The sequence below is a fragment of the Poecilia reticulata genome, chromosome 15 (assembly GCF_904066995.2).
Source record: "Poecilia reticulata chromosome 15, P_reticulata-male-v2, whole genome shotgun sequence".
Lineage (NCBI taxonomy): Eukaryota > Metazoa > Chordata > Actinopteri > Cyprinodontiformes > Poeciliidae > Poecilia > Poecilia reticulata.
The window spans coordinates 3096909-3116587 of record NC_088844.1 but is presented as its reverse complement, the minus strand read 5'-3'; the positions used below and the strand labels follow the sequence as shown (position 1 = coordinate 3116587).

The following is a 19679-nucleotide window of genomic DNA, read 5'->3' as shown; positions in this document are numbered from 1 at the left end:
AGTGGACTGAGTCTGGAGTAGAAACATCCAGAGCCACCGTGCACAGGCGTGTGCAGGACATGGGCTACAGGTCCCTCATTCCCCAGGTCAAACCACTTTTGAACCATAAACGGCGGCAGAAGCGCCTGACCTGGGCCACAGAGAAGCAGCACTGGACTGTTTGGTCCAAAGTACTTTTTTTGGATGAAAACAAATTTTGCATGTCATTTGGAAATCAAGGTGCCAGAATCTGGAGGAAGACTGGGGAGAAGGAAATGCCAAAATGCCAGAAGTCCAGTGTAAAGTACCCACAGAGGTTTTGGAGCACTTCATGTTTCCATCTGCTGAAAAGCTTTATGGAGATGAAGATTTCATTTTTCAGCACCACCTGCTCACAGTGCCAAAACCACTGGTTTACTGACCATGGTGCTACTGTGCTCAGTTGGCCTGCCACCTCTCCTGACCTGAACCCCATAGAGAATCTGTAGGATATTGTGAAGAGAAAGTTGAGAGACCAAGACCCAAAACTCTGGATGAGCTTAAGGCTATCGAAGCATCCTGGGTTCCATGACACCTCAGCAGAGCCACAGGCTGATGGCCTCCATGCCACATTGAAGGCTGCAAAAGGATTCCTGACCAAGTATTGAGTCCATAACTGAACATAATTATTTGAAGGTTGACATTTTTGGTATTAAAAAACTTTTCTTTTATTGATCGGATGAAATATGCAAATTTTTTGAGACAGGGATTTTGGGTTTTCATGAGCTGTATGCCAAAATCACAGTATTAAAACAATAAAAGATCTGAAAAATTTCAGTTAGTGTGCAATGAATTTAAAATATTTTTATCATTACATTATGGAAAATAATGAACTTTATCACAATATGCCAATTTTTTTTAGAAGGACCTGTATTAGATAAATCCATTACACACATTGTGACATATTTCAAGTCTTTATTTCTATTAATGCTGCTGATTGTGGCTTATAGCAAACCCAAAACAAATTTCTTAAACAATTAGAATATATCATACAACCAACAAAAGAACACATATGCTTTATGGAGAGCATAGAGGAAGAGCAGCTGTGGGACTTTATTATATGCTGTAGTAAAGTACATGCATTCAGTACTTTCTCAGGGCTCTTTTTGAATGAATGACCAATTACTGACTGGAAATATTCCACTGGATTTAAAGCAACTTGGGTTCTTTTCTCCACCATTCCTCCAGACTCTGGGACCCTGCCCTAGTAAAAAAAAGTATACTTTAGTATATTAAATTTTAACATATTTCAATTAATGTACTTAAACTGTGCTATTTTGGAACAACTTTTTTGTGCTTAGTATACAGTATTATTGAGTGTACTAATTCTGTCATAGAATTATATTAAAATATACTTCAAATATATTTTAAATATACTACTAATATATTAGTAATGTATTTAAATTACACTTAATTTTTATTTTTGATTTATTGCTATTGCTAATAAAGTACAATTTTAATTACTCATAAAAGTCTTCTTTATTCCTACTTTCCTATTTTGTACATTACATGCATAACTACACTACAATTGCATGGAAAGATTAATTACACAAGATGTTCAAGGTAATTCAAATATTTTGTTTTATTACCAACAATTTAAAATTGTCCAATTTTACTTACAACTTGTGAACACAATCAACATGAACATTTGAGTGCGACTAAAAAACAAACGTATTACTTTAAAGTACAAAAATAAAAAACTTTTAAAATTCAAAAACAGTTAAAATAAAAGCACAATTTAATGTGAACATCTCATTTCTATATTTTTTTCAATGAAGTGTTCGTTGTTACATTTGCGACAGATAGCTATGCACACCTCCGAAACTAGAATTGGGATATTCCAGTAGAGCAGCATCTGCAGAACAGAACAAAAACATTTTCATCAATACTGATTATGTTAGACTTTCTGGCAACGAACCAAAAAAACAACATGTTACATTTTGTATTTCAACAATATATATAAATTATTTGAGTGACATTATATTAGAGCAAATGTTTTAAGCTTAATTGCTGCGCATTGGTGCATGTGTTAGTAATGTAATTCAATGCCAACAAATAAACCTACCATTCTCTGACTGGATGTTGACTGCAAAGCTTGGTGACCAACATTAGCCTGCAATATTGACAAAAAAGCAAAAACAATCCAACAGTTTAATAATTTAAAATAGAAATTAATATTGTTAGAGATAACAATGAACAAAAATGAAAAAAATAATTTTATTACTTATGAAACCAACGTAAGTTTGTTTATATATTTAATGCACTGTATATAATTGAACGAAGATAATTAATAAGCAAATTTACCACCAGCTAGCAACACTTAGCATCCTTCGTCCCTCCGGGCTCCTTTTGTGACACACATTTCATTTCCATCAGTTGTTGTCCCTTTGTGTTGTCGTCTAACTTGGACTAGGACGTCACCAGCTTGAATTTACCAAAATTAGTAACTATTGTCAAGGCCCTCTCTACTTTTAAGGCAACATTATGCGAGTAAAAATGGCGAATTTGAATAGCGTCTGTTATCCTAGCGTCAAGGCTTTTCTTCTTTTTATGGCGTTTAAAAAAAGAAAAAATAGACCATCTGGTCTGGAGTATGAACTGGAGCTAATGCCGTTGACTTATAGATCTTACATCTGAAAATGGATTGGGTAAAGACAGCGTCCGTGTTTTTGTTAAAAAACTATTTATACTATCACCATTATAAATATATATATAAAAAAGACTGAGTAAATTTACAACAGAAAACTCTGAAATTTTTAGATAAATGTTAGAAATTTCCCCCCAAAATTTAAGGACATTTCTGAGTTTGAGATTTGCCGGAAAAATTAAAAAATTTTAAGATTAGTCTCAGAAATTTTGTAGAAAAAACATTGGAAATTTCTGAGTCTCATAAGTCCAAAATTTTCCACCCAAAATTCAACTTCCTCAGTTTTGGCAAAAAGATTTACAGTCGCTGGTTGATTGCTCCAATCAGAGAGGACATGCATGTGATGTGCCTCCACTTTACATGGAGGGATCCGCCCTTTAATAATTATTCTCTTATTCTGGGCAACACTGGAAGTAGTGGCACCAGGATTCAAAGTAGGAGTTTCTTAGAGACAGAGGCCCAATTTCAAGGTGCTAAATTATGAAGTCCAATTTTTTAAAAGTCACATTTAATATATATAGCATTTTTTAAACAACTCAATTCAGTTACTTGATTGTGCAATAAAATGGCACTATATGCTGGAAAAAACACAATATTAATCCTTTAAGTAATTTCATAATTCAATAATAATAATTATGATGTGATGTGTCCAATCATATATATATATATATATATATATATATATATATATATATATATATATATATATATATATATATATATATATATGATTGGACACATCTATATATATATATATATATATATAGATAGATAGATAGATAGATAGATAGATAGATAGATAGATAGATAGATAGATAGATAGATAGATAGATAGATAGATAGATAGATAGATAGATAATGTCATAGAAAACCAAAAACAGAAGACATTTCCACAGTATATTTTCCGCAGCCTAAACACTGTTGAGGAAATAGGAAGCAGGAAACAATATGGTACAATATGGCTGCAGTCCTTTGTGTTTCAACTCATAATAAGTAGAAGCCCCCTTCTTTTTTTTTCTTTTGGAACCAGAAGCGTGTCATAGCTGCAGGGCAGTGAGCCAATCAGCAGGGGTTTTACTGCGTCAGCTAGATTTAATTAGGTTTTTACTTAAGTTACTAATATAGTTTGATGAGGAACATTTGAAATATGTTGGCCTCATCCTGGAGGACTTCAGCGGTCAGTTCACCGTTAGTTTTTGTTGTTGTTGTTGTTTGTTATCAAACCACAGCAGAGCCGAGATCCAAAATGGGTCACGCACGCCTGCTCCTTTCGGGCTTCTCGTTTGCTCTCGTGTGCTTTAATGAGCTTTGATTCTAGAGGGTTAGGGACAACATTTACTCAGTTTGGGTGCACACATAATGGCGTAGCTAGAAGTGCGCCTTAATGAGTCCCAGAGTGCGAAGAGTGAATTTACTCCAGTAATATCGCCCTCGTGTTACCAAGCAGCGTGAGTGTCTTCACTCCACCGCCACGCTCTGATGTGACTTTCATTTCATGTGATGTGGAGGTATTTATTCATAACACGTTTATCATGCGTGGCGCCTTTTCACTCGGAGAGAGCTTGAGTGAGAGCGCGTATCATAACCTATATTGACAAGGTAACCACTAACTTGCACGGCTGAGGGCGTTTGACAACAAAGGCGTGTGATATCGCCTCGGGCAAACTTTTATCTCTGCTTCTGTCTTCGTCTCGCGCCGTCCTCTTCTCTTCCTGGGAAGATATTGTATCTCTGAGAGCAGCCTAATAAATCACAGCAACACTTTTTCCAATACCAACGTCTTCATATTCATACAGGCATTGATCTTTTTCCTGCAGAGGTCACTGGTGTCAGGTGTGCACACACGCACACACACACACACACACACACACACACACACACACACACACACACACACACACACACACACACACACACACACACACACACACACACACACGCATGCACACACACACACAGACACACACACTGCAATGAATGCATTTCAACCTGCAGCCTGCAAATGTGAGAAACATCCCCTGCCTAATTATCAAAGCACAACAGTAAACAGATCCTGTCTGAGTCTGTCTGAGGTAATGATGCTCTGGTTCCATAGGCAGCTTGCACAAGTACGGTATTCATATTTCTTGAACATGTTCACATTTTTGCGCTTACATTTATAAACACTGATATATTTATTGGGCTCTAATAAAATTGAGCAACATGTTTTAGTGTATACAATCTGAAAAGTGTGGCATGCTTTTTTGTTTACCATAGTGCTGTCAATCGATTAAAAATTTTAATCATATTAATTACACTCCAGCGCTGTGGTTAATAATGACTGATCATTTTGCCTAACTTTATAAGCATGAAATATGAACATGGACATAGCTGTGGTTCTTGCAAGAATGGAATCCTGGGTAAGTCTCCAACCAATTAAAATGCAAGCAATTATCTGTTGTTTTTTTGTAGGAGAAAGCAGGTAATGTAGTCTCCCAGTACTCAACAGAAACTAAAGGGAACTCACTCCACTACACACGCAAACAAGTAGTAGTGAACTTGTTCAGAGAACAACTGACAGATGAGATATATTTTATTTTTTAGCTCTTGGTTGCCCTGCCGCTTTCTGTTACCTCCCTGGACAAGCTCGTCTATGTACACGTGTATACACAGGCTGGAGACACGGCACAAGAAAGTTAAAAAACGTTCAACTTTTGTGTTTGTTGTGTAGAACTGTTCTTCACTCCCTGCTTGTCGAGTCTATAATGCATTGCTTGGAATAGGTAAACTTAAATAGATAACCCTAGAGAGGCTTTTAAGTCAAAATAGGTAGATTAATCTGTGTTATATAATATTAACGACTTAAATTTTCAGATTGACATGCATTAACGTTGATAGCCCTAAAAAAACATAGCAGAAATATGCACTTCAAGCTCACGGTTCCAATGAAAGAATAATAATTTTAAAAAAAGTCAACAGTTTATAGATGCTTTTTCAAGGCCCTATCTTTGGTCTGGCTCAGCCTCCTGCTTCCAAGGACAAATGGCGTCCACCCTGACTGGACCACCGACAGATGGGCAGGTCACCGGCTGTCAGCTGCCTCCCTTTCCACCTTCCTGTCAAGGAGCTGCAACACACCAGGGGCAGAAGAAAAGACCAGGAAAAGATTGCCTCCCGTCAGGTACGCCCAGGTAACTACCTGCTACAGAGCGAGAAAGAACGAGGGAAAAAACTGCTCCAGATGAAAGCAGAGTCAACTGCAGCTTAAAACTCGGACCACCCTTCACTTCCCCTGGTTTTTTCTCTGCCCACCGCTGAGATCTCATCGTCTCCTGGACATCTTTCTCACTTCAGAACACTTTCTGAGTTGCAGTCCTTTTTCTCCTCTGCACATCTTTCATATGCTCCTTAAAAAAATAAAAAATTCAGCTCTACCTCCATTTACTTTTCAATGAGGATTTCTTACATTTCAGGCAACCCCAAGAGAGCAGGTGTGCGCTTGTTCTATTTAGCTTTGTGTTTTGTATTCAGGTAATGAGCAACACCAGCAGCAGCAGTGATAGTGACGTGCTATTTTTTTTCGTCATCCTCGAATTGAATGAATTGTATCCTTTTACTGATAACAAAACTCGTCTGCTGGATGCATTGTACCCCCTGTCCCTGGAGACTGGTGTCAGTCGAGATATTGTTGTATTCCTCCTCTCTTGGTGGATTTTTTTCTTGCCGTGTGATGGTTGAAAGTCTCTTTCGAATTGAAGAGTCAAGAGAAAGGAGCGCTTTGCTCAGTAATCCTGAGGGACTCGCACCAAAAACACCATCTTTAGCCTGCTGCTGATGTTCGGAGAGAGATGGAAATGTTGTGTGTGTGTGTTAGCTAGCCACAGAAATCTAGGAAATCAAATAAGAAGAAAGGCCCGGAAATCTGAAATATTCGTTTTTAGATACGTTTAATAAGCTTAAACTGTTTTCAAACGAATCTTTACAAGTTCATTTCAACTGAACTGAGAAGTAGATTTTTTAGGTGGACCAGAATTTCATTCATACCTCCCCAAATAAACCGGACTTTCATGGCAAACATACTGGAGTTGTATTAAAGAGGACCAAACAGGGCTGATAGGAATGCGGCAGCAACTGTGGCAATGGTATGAGGTTGTACTGTAAGCAGTGAGTTGCCGGTTCAAACCGACATACTGCATACGTCATGGATAAACGTAAATGACTGGCTAAAATTGAAAACTTTTATACCGTCCAAGCCTCCAGGAAGCAATCGCTTCTCAATAGCCGGATGTCCAGACCCTCTGAACCAAGTGAAGTGTAGAACAAGGGGTTGTTTCCACCAGGCTAGACTTAAACTCAACAAAAAAACAGTTTCCTACAATACACTACTATCAGTTTGGAAGAAGAATTTATGAAGATCATCTACATAGATAATGTCTGATCCATCATGGTGGACCAAAAATACATAGGCCAAGTTTTTTTGTCCCAGTCCTCCCTGCATGTGTCCACCAGATCTGCTATCTTGTACTGAATTCCTTTACTTCAGATAGAGACACCATGACACATGACCAGATTGACCACATGGTGATTCCAGCTATTTGGGAAATCTTTTCCATACCAATCCTTATTTGTATACCAACAAGTATGTTTGTCTTTGGCAAAAGTGGCGACACACCTGAAAGGTTTTATTGATTATTTTTACTGGTGTGCCATAAAACCATTGAGGATTTTTTTTTCTTATCATATTTGTGTTTTTCTATTTTAATTCACTCCTGATATGCCTTCTATTGTGTATTCCACTTCATTATTATATTGTTTATTCAGTTTACAAACTATACTCCTCTCGGGGGACAACAGATATTGAACAGTGCTGCACAGAATCAACAAAAGGGGATTAGGGAGGGAAGTAGGGCAGTGATGGAAAATGGTGTTTTTATTGGCTAATGGTTGGAAAAATGAGTGAATTTGACAGAGCTTAAATGAGGTTCAGGTGAAACAATATGTTTATGACTTTGACCATAAATTGTGTTAACACAAGCAGGTTAGATGCCTAAAATGAAGAGGTTTGTATCATGAAGTCAAATAGTGTGAAGTCTTGCTGTTTTAGATTACTGTTCCATTAGGTACAGTAACATACAAAAATACCCAGAAAAAAAACATGGCTAAGTACATTTTTAACAACAATAATAAAACGGACATAGAGAACACATTTTGGTTTCTAAAGTTGAAACCAGATTTTTGCATCTACCTTATGAAAACCTACGTAATCCTTTTTTTCTGACATTGAATTAGACCAGTGTTTTTCTAAGTGAGTGGCATCAGGGGGCGCTAGAGGGGGCTCAGAAATCAGACAATTTGATCTGTTTTTCAATCGTAAAATATAAGTTAAAATAATAAATCTTACTGGCTGAGTTGATTTGCTCGTGAACTCAACTCTGAAAATAAGAATATTTTAGATACATTTTTTCAATATATAAATCATCTTTCTGTAGCATTTATAAATAGAGATAAAGAATTTATTGCTACATATGGATTTTTTAATTGTTTCTTTTTATTTCTTAAAATTTCATATGCCAACAATGTTTACTTGAGTTGGAAAACTTGTTCCTTTATTTGCTGCACTGCCCCTCTAATGAAATGCGTCCCCAGGGAGGGACAATTTTCAGAAAGTACAGATAAAATTGATGGGATTCAAAATTGTACTGAGTTTGAAATTAAATGAGCCTTGAAGTGCTCAGGAATATTATACATAGAATAAAAAAAGTAATCACTAGCACAGATGTTGATTGGCCTTTAGTCCTAACTAAATCACTGTAAGGCTTCATTTGGGTCCTAACGGATCTGCCATGCATCCAGATGTCACATGGTTAACTGAATTTACATGTTTAGTTCCAGCCACACAATATTTCCAGTCTGTTTCTGAATTAAACCTTTTAATCTATCTATCTATCTATCTATCTATCTATCTATCTATCTATCTATCTATCTATCTATCTATCTATCTATCTATCTATCAAATTGATTTCATAGCATTTTCCTTGAATCACTGTTCATCCCTCCCTTTACTTCCAGTTACTCAAATAGTGAGGTAATTGTCGAAAATTGGTTCCAGCTTGGCAGAATTAGTATTTCCACATAATGGACAGTCTGTCTTAGAGCTGGCAGGTGAAATGTATTTCCATCCTCCCTAAGAAAATCAGGAGACCCCAGCTAAAACGTCTGACTCATTTAGCATTGCAGTTTAAAGAAAATTAAGCCAGGTGAAAAAAAAGTACACTTTAGTATACTTCAAACATACTTAAATTTGTGAAAGTACACTTTAAGTATACTAAATATTAAGTGTACTACCTATAAGTATATCTGAAGTATACTAAAAATACACTTGTACCAATTACGAAATTAGAACTTTTAATTCGAAAAATACACTTTTAAAATATTAAATAAAAGTATGCTTTAAGTGAACAAAATATGAATGAATATGTATGAATTTTTAAGTGTCTTAATAATCTTTTACTATTTATTAAAATTGCATACAATAAAAAAATCATAATTCAGTGATTCTTGAGAATAGGGACAAAACAGGTCCTATGGATAAAGCACAACATTTGAATAAAATATACACAAAATATTATTTTTTCAAATATCTGACTATTTGAAAAAATAGTCAGATAACAATGGTTATGTGTTGTGCTCACATAACAATTGTTGTGGTCATGTGAGCACAACAATGTATATTTTCCAGGTATCTGCTGAATATTTTTTTATTTTAACATTGTAGTCGGTGGATGATGCCTGTAAAAGCCCTTGTCCAGGAGCAGAACTCAATACATTATAATAGTTTAAAACAATTAAAGAAATACTAAAATTATATATTATGACAATTAAGTATGAGTAGTCATATAAATAATTATAAAGGTATAAATAAATTGAATTAAAAATCATTTTTATATATTTTCCAACTCCATTGAAATTTGTCCCTAGTTTTTGTCAACACCGCCAGAAATGAAAAGAATGTAAAAAAAAAAAAATCAGGCATTATTGGGGGGCACCAGAACTTCTGATAACCCCATGACTACTTCCCTTCTCTTCCTTTGCTAAGAGGGCTAGTTAGCTCTGGTTAGCTTATGTTATTCTTTAGTTTTTACTTCTTTTTATTCCTAAGTTGTTTGCCACAACCATGATGTGTCAACACCATAACCGACAATTTACAAAACTTTGATGAAATTTTGTGAAATAAAAGCTTAATTTTGGTATAATGTAAAGATTTCATGGACCTGATGAGCTACAATATGGCCTCCTTCAGAATAACATCATATAAATTGAGGTAGTTTGGCTTTTTGTCAACTCTGTCAGATGTAAACTCCATCAGTTTTTCTGACTCTTTCAGTGAAATTGTTGTCAAATCTCACTTAAATGTGCAATTAATTCATTTTAATGTATTTTACATAAATTGCATTACTTCACATGTATGAAGTTTTTCATTTTACTTACTAGTTTGTCATCACCTTCAGTTCTGTGTCAACTCCGTCATGCAGTGTCAACTCCATCAGATGGACTTTTTGTTTTTTGTTTTAAATAATATTTATTTTGTTTCTTGAGAAGCATGTATCTGTAAAATGAGTAAAAATATCACTAATAGGGTCATTAAAAATTATTTTTTATTTATTTTTGTCAGATGGTGATGACAAGGTCAAGTCGATTAAAATTGTAATAAAAAAAAAATTGCAACTGGAAGCTTGTACCTTAGCATCTTTACATTTCCAAAACATTATTTGTCATATTTGCATACATAAGGTTGAGAAATAACAAACATAAAATTATGGGAAAATTAAAACCCATTTTGTCACTATTCTCAAGAATCACTGGATCATTATGTAATTTTTAAGAAAGTACCCAATAAATGTTCAGATGTGTGATGTAAAACCTTATAATCAACGGCATTAGCTCCAGTTCATACTCCAGACCAGATGGTGGCGGTATTGCACTCTTTCATTTATTTAAAAAACGCCGCAAAGAGAAGAAAAACTTGAACGCAGGAAAGATAACAGACGCTGTTCAAATTCGCCATTTTTACTTCCATAATATTCCCTTAAAAGTAGAGAGGGCCTTGATAATAGTTACTAATTTTGGTAAATTCAAGCCGGTGACGTCCTAGTCCAAGTTAGACGACAACACAATGGGACAACAACCGATGGAAATGAAATGTGTGTCACAAAAGGAGCCCGGAGGGACGAAGGATGCTAAGTGTTGCTAGCTGGTGGTAAGTTTGCTTATTAATTATCTTCATTTAACTATAAACAGTGCAGTAAAGATATATAACTTACGTTGGTTTCTTAAATAATTTATACATTTTATTGTGATTATGATTATTACTATAGCAATCATTCAGCTTCATGTTATAACTGCATGGAGGCTGTTTGTTGCGACTTACTCATGAATAATAATTCATGAACTAACCTGGTTTTAATTAAGCTCCATAAGACAAAGAGACTTTGATATTGTGAGGTTGTTGTTGTTCTAACTCGTTCATCAATGATTTTATCTTCAACATATGTTTGCAGTCTAACTAAGCAAATGAAGATGAAATATGAAGCCAGAGAAATCATGTGTTAGTAAACTGAATACTTTCTGTCTCAGAAGTTCTGACTCCACCAGATCACCAACCAGCTCTGAGGATGAACCTTCACATTGTCTTCATGATGTAAGTTTGTTTTATCAATGCTACATTTTCAACAACAAAAACTGCTGTGTTACCAACACTAAGTGCTTAATAAACATGATTTGATTTAAAGGTAACTGGAAAGAATGTTTCTCTTCTTGTTAATCTAACATTTATCTTTCATTTTTTTATTTGTTGTTGACTTTCAGGGCCCTGTGATGGACTTTTGACCTGTCCAGGATGAACTCTGCCTAGGCCTGTCACGATAACAAATTTTGCTGGACGATTAATTGTCTAAAAAATTATTGCGATAAACGATAATATTGTTTCAAGACCTTTTGACACTGATTTAATGGAAATGACTAATAATGCATGCAATTTCCTGCCATAGATACACTTTATTTTCAAAAGAACACATAACACTGGAACTAATAAACTAAATAAATAAAACAACCACAAACAAAAATAAAATGGATTAACATAAAACGTACTTGAATAAAAACTAAACAACATAAAGCCAAAGTGGCAATAAATACTGCATTCAACCCAAAGAGAGCAGATTATGAAGTCTGTATACTATTGGCCTTCAGTAATCACTAGATTTAGATAGAGAAGATGGGCACATCTGACTACCTAATGCAAAAGTTCATACTACACCATTTTTTGCCCCCATTTACCCCTTATTACAATCTTGGAAAGTTGGCCGATCTAACCGATCATCCTGTAGTGTGTGGTGTGTTACAGTAGATCGTCGTGGCCGCTCCGATCTAAATCAGGGGTTTTCCTAGACTGTGAGCTTAACGCTGAATGTGACAGGTAGCCAATCAGAAAGCACGGAGGAGAATCCGCGCTTTCTGAGGGAAAATTACGGAGGGGAAACCCAAACTGCTGACACGGCGCAACCCGAAGTCCAGCGGCGTATGTTCGACGTACCCGATCGAACCGTTATACCTAGGATTTCTGTCGGCTATGTTGTGGTCTCTCAGGTTTTGAAAATGGGCCGACAGTCGGCCGACAACTTGTGTAATGTGTGCTGGACATTAGACTAAGGAAATGAGGAAGGGAGGGTCAGTGGAGAGCACCGGAGCTGAGCCTTTTTGTCATTCAGTGTCATCAACAGAAAGTAAAAAGGCCGGAAGAGACGATAAAGACGATAATTAAAATGAGGTCGATAGGTTTAATTTATCGTGCAATTAATTGATTTATCGTTTATTGCGACAGCCCTAACTCCGCCTCTCATCTGATGGTTGCTGGAGATGGGCACCACCAGCCCCCCTCACCACCCTGCAAGGATCAGTGTGTTCAGATCATGGATGGAAAGATTTTAAGGTAGTTTGTCCCCTTAAGTCCACACTTAAAACAGCTTCATAGTTAATGTGATGTGAATCAACTGCACAGCAAATTCAGAAGTGTCAGATTTCCAGTGCAAGTGTGGAATGTTAAAAATACAGTGTTAATTCAACAACATGTGTGTTGGTGAGTGTTAGATTCCCTAAAGTGTTCCAAAGACCAGCGTTCCAGTCCAGCTTTAATTTTTAACTCAACACTTAATCTGGTGTTGATTTAGATAGCTTATATAGGAGGGTGCCCCATTGTTGACTCAAGGTTGTTAAAAACTTTACCAGACTGACTGATTTTAGTGACATAGTGGGTGTAAAATATTGAATAAAATGTTGTGCCACATGACTGGCTTTAATTTCACTCTTATATTTGACTTTATGACACACAAAACTACAAATTAATCGTCCTTATTGTCTCCAGGTGCATTCTGGGTAAAGCTTGTCACCAACGTCATCATCAGTCACTTGGCAGCAAATGGCAAACTAGATAGAGCTACAGAACGTTAACATGTTTTGAATTTGTGTTGTTTCATCATTAGTGACCAGTAGCCTCTTGTTTCTGTTCTTCTCTTGGTTTGTTGTTCTTCATGTCAGATGGATTCAAAATGGCAGTCGCTCTCTGTGGTGGTGAAACTTGTTAGCTCCACTGTTGCGGAGCTAACAAGTTCTGGGGAACTCATTTAGTTCTGGGGAACTAAATGAGTTCCCCAGAACAGAATCATTTAGTTTTATACTTCACTCAATCCAGAACAGGAATAAAACCTATTAGAACAAACTTAGGTTCCATAGAAACTCCTATTAGTTTATAAATTGTGGATTACTTATTCTTATTCTTTAGAGAAATTCCTATTGGGTTATAATTGTGAAGTACTTTGTTGTTCTGTTTTTTTTGTTTTTCTTCTGTTTTTTGTTGTTGTTCTACCTCTTATTCATGTAAAGCACTTTGAAATGCCTTTTTACTGAAAATGAGCTGTATAAATAAAATGACCTTACCTTACCTCTGTGAAAACTGAAAGCTTTATTAAATCAGTTTGGATCATTTCAGAACAAAATAAAAGTAACTTACCTCTGACATTCTGTCAAGGATCCGTCCAACTGGTATTAAAATAAAAGCAGTTCCTGTTCTGTTTATCTATTTATTTACTTACTTCACTTTGCCTCATTCATTGTTATTATAGATATCTTATATTTGAACAACTACTGCTTATAGCTGTGCTGGTCAAAAAGATGGATGAAAAATGTCTAAATTCCACCTTGAGTTTTGTGAGAAGGTCTTTAGAGAGCTGAAACTACAGAACTTTACAAAACTAGAGGAAACATATAAGTTGTGAGGCATAATCATATCAAGAAAATGTTTTTCCAAATGGATAAAAGGTGAAAAACAAAATCTAATTGGCAAAAAAAAAAAGAAATCCATCTTGTGTCATAGAGGGCCTTAAACATCCACACAATCTGGATGGAGCACAAAAAATATGTGAAGAAACTCATGCCATGTTGTTATATTTAAAATGAGAAGCCCATGGATTATACTGTAAAATTCTAGAATTGTATTCCAGCTTACTTTTATTACCTTAACTGCATTGATATATATATATATATATATAAGTTATCAATGCAGTTAAGGTAATAAAAGTAAGCTGGAATACAATTAAGCTGGAATACAATTCATGACAACATGACATGAGTTTCTTCACATTTTTTGTATATATATATATACATATATAAGGCCCTGATGGATTCACCATCAGTTCATTTTGTTCCATCTAACATTTTGTAAACCACTATTTCATATTTCCAATTTATTTTCCAGCTCAATTTTCTTTTTGTCCTATATCACAAATCAGCTCACTAGAAGGCTTTTAACTTTAGCTATTTTTTGCAGCATTACATAATCCATGATGTTTTATTAAACCTGTCCAATTAGCATAAATCCAACTGAGGAGAAAATAACAGTGATCAAAGGGTCAACCACAGAAAATCATGAACCTTTCCCTGTCCTTATCGCAGCCTTTGGATGATTTGCTTAATTTCACCGTTTACTGTCTACAGCACAGAGTCCAATCCTGCAGAACCATTCAAGTACAGGGCCTCGCAATAATATTCAAACCAACTGAATATTACTCATCACTCTACAACCACAAACCTCAATGTGTTTTTGGGGGGGATTTTATGCGATAAACCAAGACAAAGAAGCACACAACTGTGATGTGGAAGGAAAATGAAACATAGTTTAAAACATTTTTTAGGCTGCATATAAATATCTAAATATACAGCGTCCATTTGTATTCAGTCTCTTTTGCTCTGAACTTCCTTGATAAAAAATACAGTTAGCTGTGGGACTTCATCGTTACCTATATAGCATCCATCTGTGAATAATTTAATTTCAGTAAAACTCCAGCTATTCTGTAAAAAACTCAGAAGTTTGTTGGAGATCATCAGAGAACAAACAGCATCATGAAAACCAAAAAGCACAGCATACGGAGTCATACGGGAACCTAATCTACTTTAGACTTGTGGAGAGGTTTAAAGTGGGATTAGGTTCTAAAAGAATGTCTTGACCTTTTAAGATCTTAAAGAACTGCTATTTTTCCTACACTACACACTTGAAATTTATGGAATTGAGTCAATAAGGAAGTCATTCAAAGTGCTGTAAAGGCATTCCTGAAATCAGCTCTCAATAGCTGAATTCCCTTACAAATGTGCGCAAAACTTTGTCAATATTCCGTTATTGTTGAAAAACCACACAAGCCTTCTTAGTGTTTCCATTAATTAAGAAATGCAACTAACATCGAGTGAGTTCTTATTTATGTGATTTATGTGATAAGTCATAAAAAATATGTTGCACTATCATCTTCCAACGACTTGTTGATCATGTGACTTATGTGATGTGGAAAAAAAATCCATTCAGTTTTGTTCAATTAACTAATTTCGATATAACAAAAAACCCCACTTCATATTAGCCAATTTTATTAAAAAAAAACAAGAGTTTTTATGAAATTAGCGTTTCTACTTGGAAAATTTACTTTTAAAATGTCTGATTGCCCAATTTTATAGTCAATGTAGAAACAGCTACTGACATAGCCGCATGACAAAAGTTGCTTCATCTCCTTCACAGGGACGGTTCTCCATTTCTTGTCACCAGGCCAGAGTCGAAATGTTTTTTGCAGAGCTTTGTGCGACGTGTTGGGAGAGTTGGTCAGAAGTGTGTGGGTGAGTTTTATGGAGAACCAATGTTGGTATTTTGTGTCAACTAGTCCACTTCCACTACTCAATTTCTGTATCCACAGGAGACATGAATACTTTTAAGGAGCATTTATCAGACATGGTGATGTACTATGTACATTTGTATGATTCTTCCCGAAATACTTACAAAGATTGTCAAATAACACCCATGGATGGAAATTGCAAAGTGTCCAGAAAGGTGTGGGGCACTCTGTGACTTTTTTGTCACTTATACGTGGTGTGACGTATATCAAAGCTAAAGAGTTGTCCCCATGTTGTCGCAGGTGTGTATGAGAGGTGTGCGCAAATCGTGGGATGTTTGGTGTTTGAAATATGGGGTAGCGGTCCAAAGAGATGTAACCAGGGGTGAAAGTAAGGGGGTACGGCAGGGTACTGCGTACCCCTAAAAGATTTAGCGGGGGTACGCAGTACCTGCAAGAGAGGGGAGCGGCTGTCTGCTGTAAAGAATCAATGGGTTCACTGTGCAGCCGCAACTGCGCTCACTAATTAGCCATGACTGATTAGTTTTTCAAGAACGATCTAAAACACGACTTAATCAGTTAATCCCATATCATATTGTTTCTGAACTGTTCGTGCTTTACTAGAGCAGCGGTGCAACATGACAATCGCGGAAGGTTTTGAGTCGATCTCAGCATTAGGTGACAAACTGAACGCAGCCAGGAGGCTGAGAGCAGCACGTCCTGCTCTGACTCGCTTAAAATGTTAGTAACTTTATTAAAGAACACCAACAAAAAAATCAACAAAACGTGCTCAAATTAATGACCCAACTACAATAATAATCTCAGTGATTATTGTTTCAACAAGGTGTTGCACAATTCTGTGCGTTTCGGTTCCATTTCCAAAATAACGAGCAGAGCAGGAGTTTAAAATGAACTGATCAACCACCGCTGTGTTCATGAGGCTTATTAATGATGCAAAATAAATATCAAGCCTGAAAACCTGATATTGTAACGGACTGAATGTTATGTTTTTAATGTAATATCTGGTCGGCTTGTGGAGCGCAGGAGGTTGCCATGGCAACGGGTGTGCTTAAATGACAGAGAGACGGAGAATAAAAATGTGCGAGTGGTTTAGAGTTGATCATCTGTTCGGGTTGTTTTATCTTTGTCTTGGCTCATCACAGCCGCTGTAGATTCTGAACGTTCAATAAATGACAAACTTGAACTAATTACCTCGTTCTTTGTGACTATACGTCATTTACAACAAGCATCAAACACGGTAAATAAGTTTCATTAAGTATTTAACAAACAAATGGCTTCTACCACGATAATTATGTGAAATTAAATTAATTGTCTAATATAAAAAAATAGTTTGGTGGTGTCGGGCTCAGAGTCCGAACTATTTTGTTTTTTGCCAAAATATCAAACTATTTTGTTTTTTACCTCTTATTTAGTGGAAATATTGATGTTGATGAGACTTTCTCCAAAATAATAACCTTTTTCTACTTTTATAGCTCCACTGTTGAAAATGAGGCTCTAACATTCACAAATGACTGAAATAAAATCCAGTCCAACATCTGGTTTGAGGTGATTCCTCTGGAACCTGTTGGAGGAAAAACATCCCAACTTCAGAAGATGAGCTTTAACATATCAGAGCTTTGTGGTTCCTCCTGTCAGTATGAGAGTCAGGGTGAGGAGGCGCCATGTTAGGAAGAGAAGTGGAAGCTGCAGGATCTTCAGAACAAACGGGTCATGATGCTGGGCTACTGATTATCCCTCTGTCTGGACACAGGATCAATAGAACCAGTTTTAATAATAATAATAATAATAATAATAATAATAATAATAATAATAATAATAATAATAATAATAATACATTTTATTTGTAGGCGCCTTTCTGGACACCCAAGGTCACCTTGACATAAAAACAAGCAAATTATAAAATACATACTGGTAATAAAAAACATAAAAACACAAACAAGATTTATAAGATAGTACAAATATAATTAAAGGATGTATGCTAGTTCAAACAAATGGGTTTTGAGTTTGGACTTAAAATATTGCAAAGACTCGATGTTACGGAGATCAGGTGGGAGTGATTTTAAAAGCTAAAATAAATGGTTATATGCCAGACATGGTAAACCGGGATGCTCTCCATGCCATGATGTTCAGGATTTAGGTCTCATGGCATCTCATGGTGTCAACATTGCAGCCAGAGGGCTGAAGGAGGAAATACAGCTTTATTTTATAGCAATTCAAGAGATACCCAATTTTATATATATATATTTATTTTTTGTCATAGTACCCCCAAGAATTTTAAACTACTTTCACCCCTGGATGTAACCTCTAGTTGTGTGCAGCAAAACACATGAAAGGGTGTGCTTGTAACTAAAAAGTGAAAACGGTGTGACAACGTTTACAAGACACTCCATCTTTCATTTGTGTCTCTCATCGTGCACCAGTAACCGCCGCTTATTTATCCGGCTCCTTACTGCAGAGGTAGGTTTTGATGCTCTACATATTGGTCCTGTGATTTATTATTCACTCAGCGATGAATATTAAAATGAAAGCTCCTGCCTGACACCAGAGCTCTTGTTTTTTTTCCAGACTTAGATCTCATCCCTGTACATAAAATACATTTCTTCACATTAAAATTATTTCTGAAAATATTTAATGCACAAATGTGTTCAAAATTAAATGCTGTTTCTCCAAAGTCTGACACAATAGAATGTCTTTTTTTATACTTGCTTGACGTCTTCATGTTGATTTTAGTCATCCTTCATTAATATCCAAAGAAAAATAATTCTCTTGCTATTTCTTGGCAACGTTTTTTTTGAAAAGTTCATGTTTTGTTTGATTAAAATCTTATTTTGGATTACAACGACTCTGTTCCCAGGTTAAAAAGCAGCTGGAGATAATTAGAGTCTCTCTTGTTAATCAAAAATTTATGCCTTCATTCTGCGATTAAACACGAGGAACTTGCCAAAAGAAATATTTATGTGTGCTCTAATGTGTTTTTATGAAAACCAGACAGTAATTGCAGCAGTGAAACTCATAACTGTCAGCCTGGTGGAGTCACATTTGGAAACGTTAGGAAATTGTTTAAAATTTAGGGCCTTTAATAAACTCTGTCCGCGAAATATTAACAGATTAATTTTAGATGCTGAAGACAAATTTTGCATAAAGATTAAACCTGTAAATCAGTTTCTGATCTCCGACTGAGTTTTTTCTAAGTGCCATGAAGACCTCTCGCCATGTAAATATCGTTTCTGCTTCTTTGTAACTTGAATGTTTCAAATCAAAAAACAAATGTTAATATCAGAAAACAATAATCTTTTGTACAAAACACAATGTTCATGTGATAATGTCCCTTACTAATGGATTAAAGATATGCAAACCTCTTTAGAAAAAGCAACAGCTCCTGTGTTAAATTGTAATTTAACTGCGATCACAACTCATCCATATATTTTTAGTTTCATTAGTGATTCCCAGACCTGCTCACTGATTGGCTCTGTCTCACCACATTCAGTAGGCTAAAAGACCTCAAAAAGCAACACATCATGGACTAATCTAAAACGTTTTAGCTAAAAAAGCACCACGGAGCCCAATCAAGTACAATAAAGACTCTCACATACTTGGTTGTGAGGCGTTTGTATTCATACACATAAATGACACTTCAGTATATGTTAGAGGGGTATGACACTGCATACTTTGGAATCAATACGATGCCATGTAAATATAAAGTGTCATTTATATCAATTCCAAAACTGATATATTTTTTCTTACTAAGGCGTTTTTGTGGTTTTTCCTTTTAATCATTTTGTTAAAAGCACAGAATTCATGAGTGTCTACAAAAA

At 35.8% G+C, this 19679-nt stretch overlaps 1 long non-coding RNA gene across 2 annotated transcripts; it reads left to right on the top strand.

Moving 5' to 3' along the window:
• Positions 1 to 10381: 10381 nt before the first annotated feature.
• LOC145555132 (uncharacterized) lies at positions 10382 to 13719 on the top strand. 2 transcript variants are annotated; one of them, XR_014091219.1, is made up of 3 exons: positions 10382 to 10901; positions 11279 to 11342; positions 11510 to 13719. It is a non-coding gene; the product is annotated as an uncharacterized LOC145555132 (long non-coding RNA). The 2 variants fall into 2 exon arrangements; XR_014091220.1 differs by having other exon boundaries at positions 11203 to 11342.
• The last annotated feature ends 5960 nt before the right edge of the window (positions 13720 to 19679 follow it).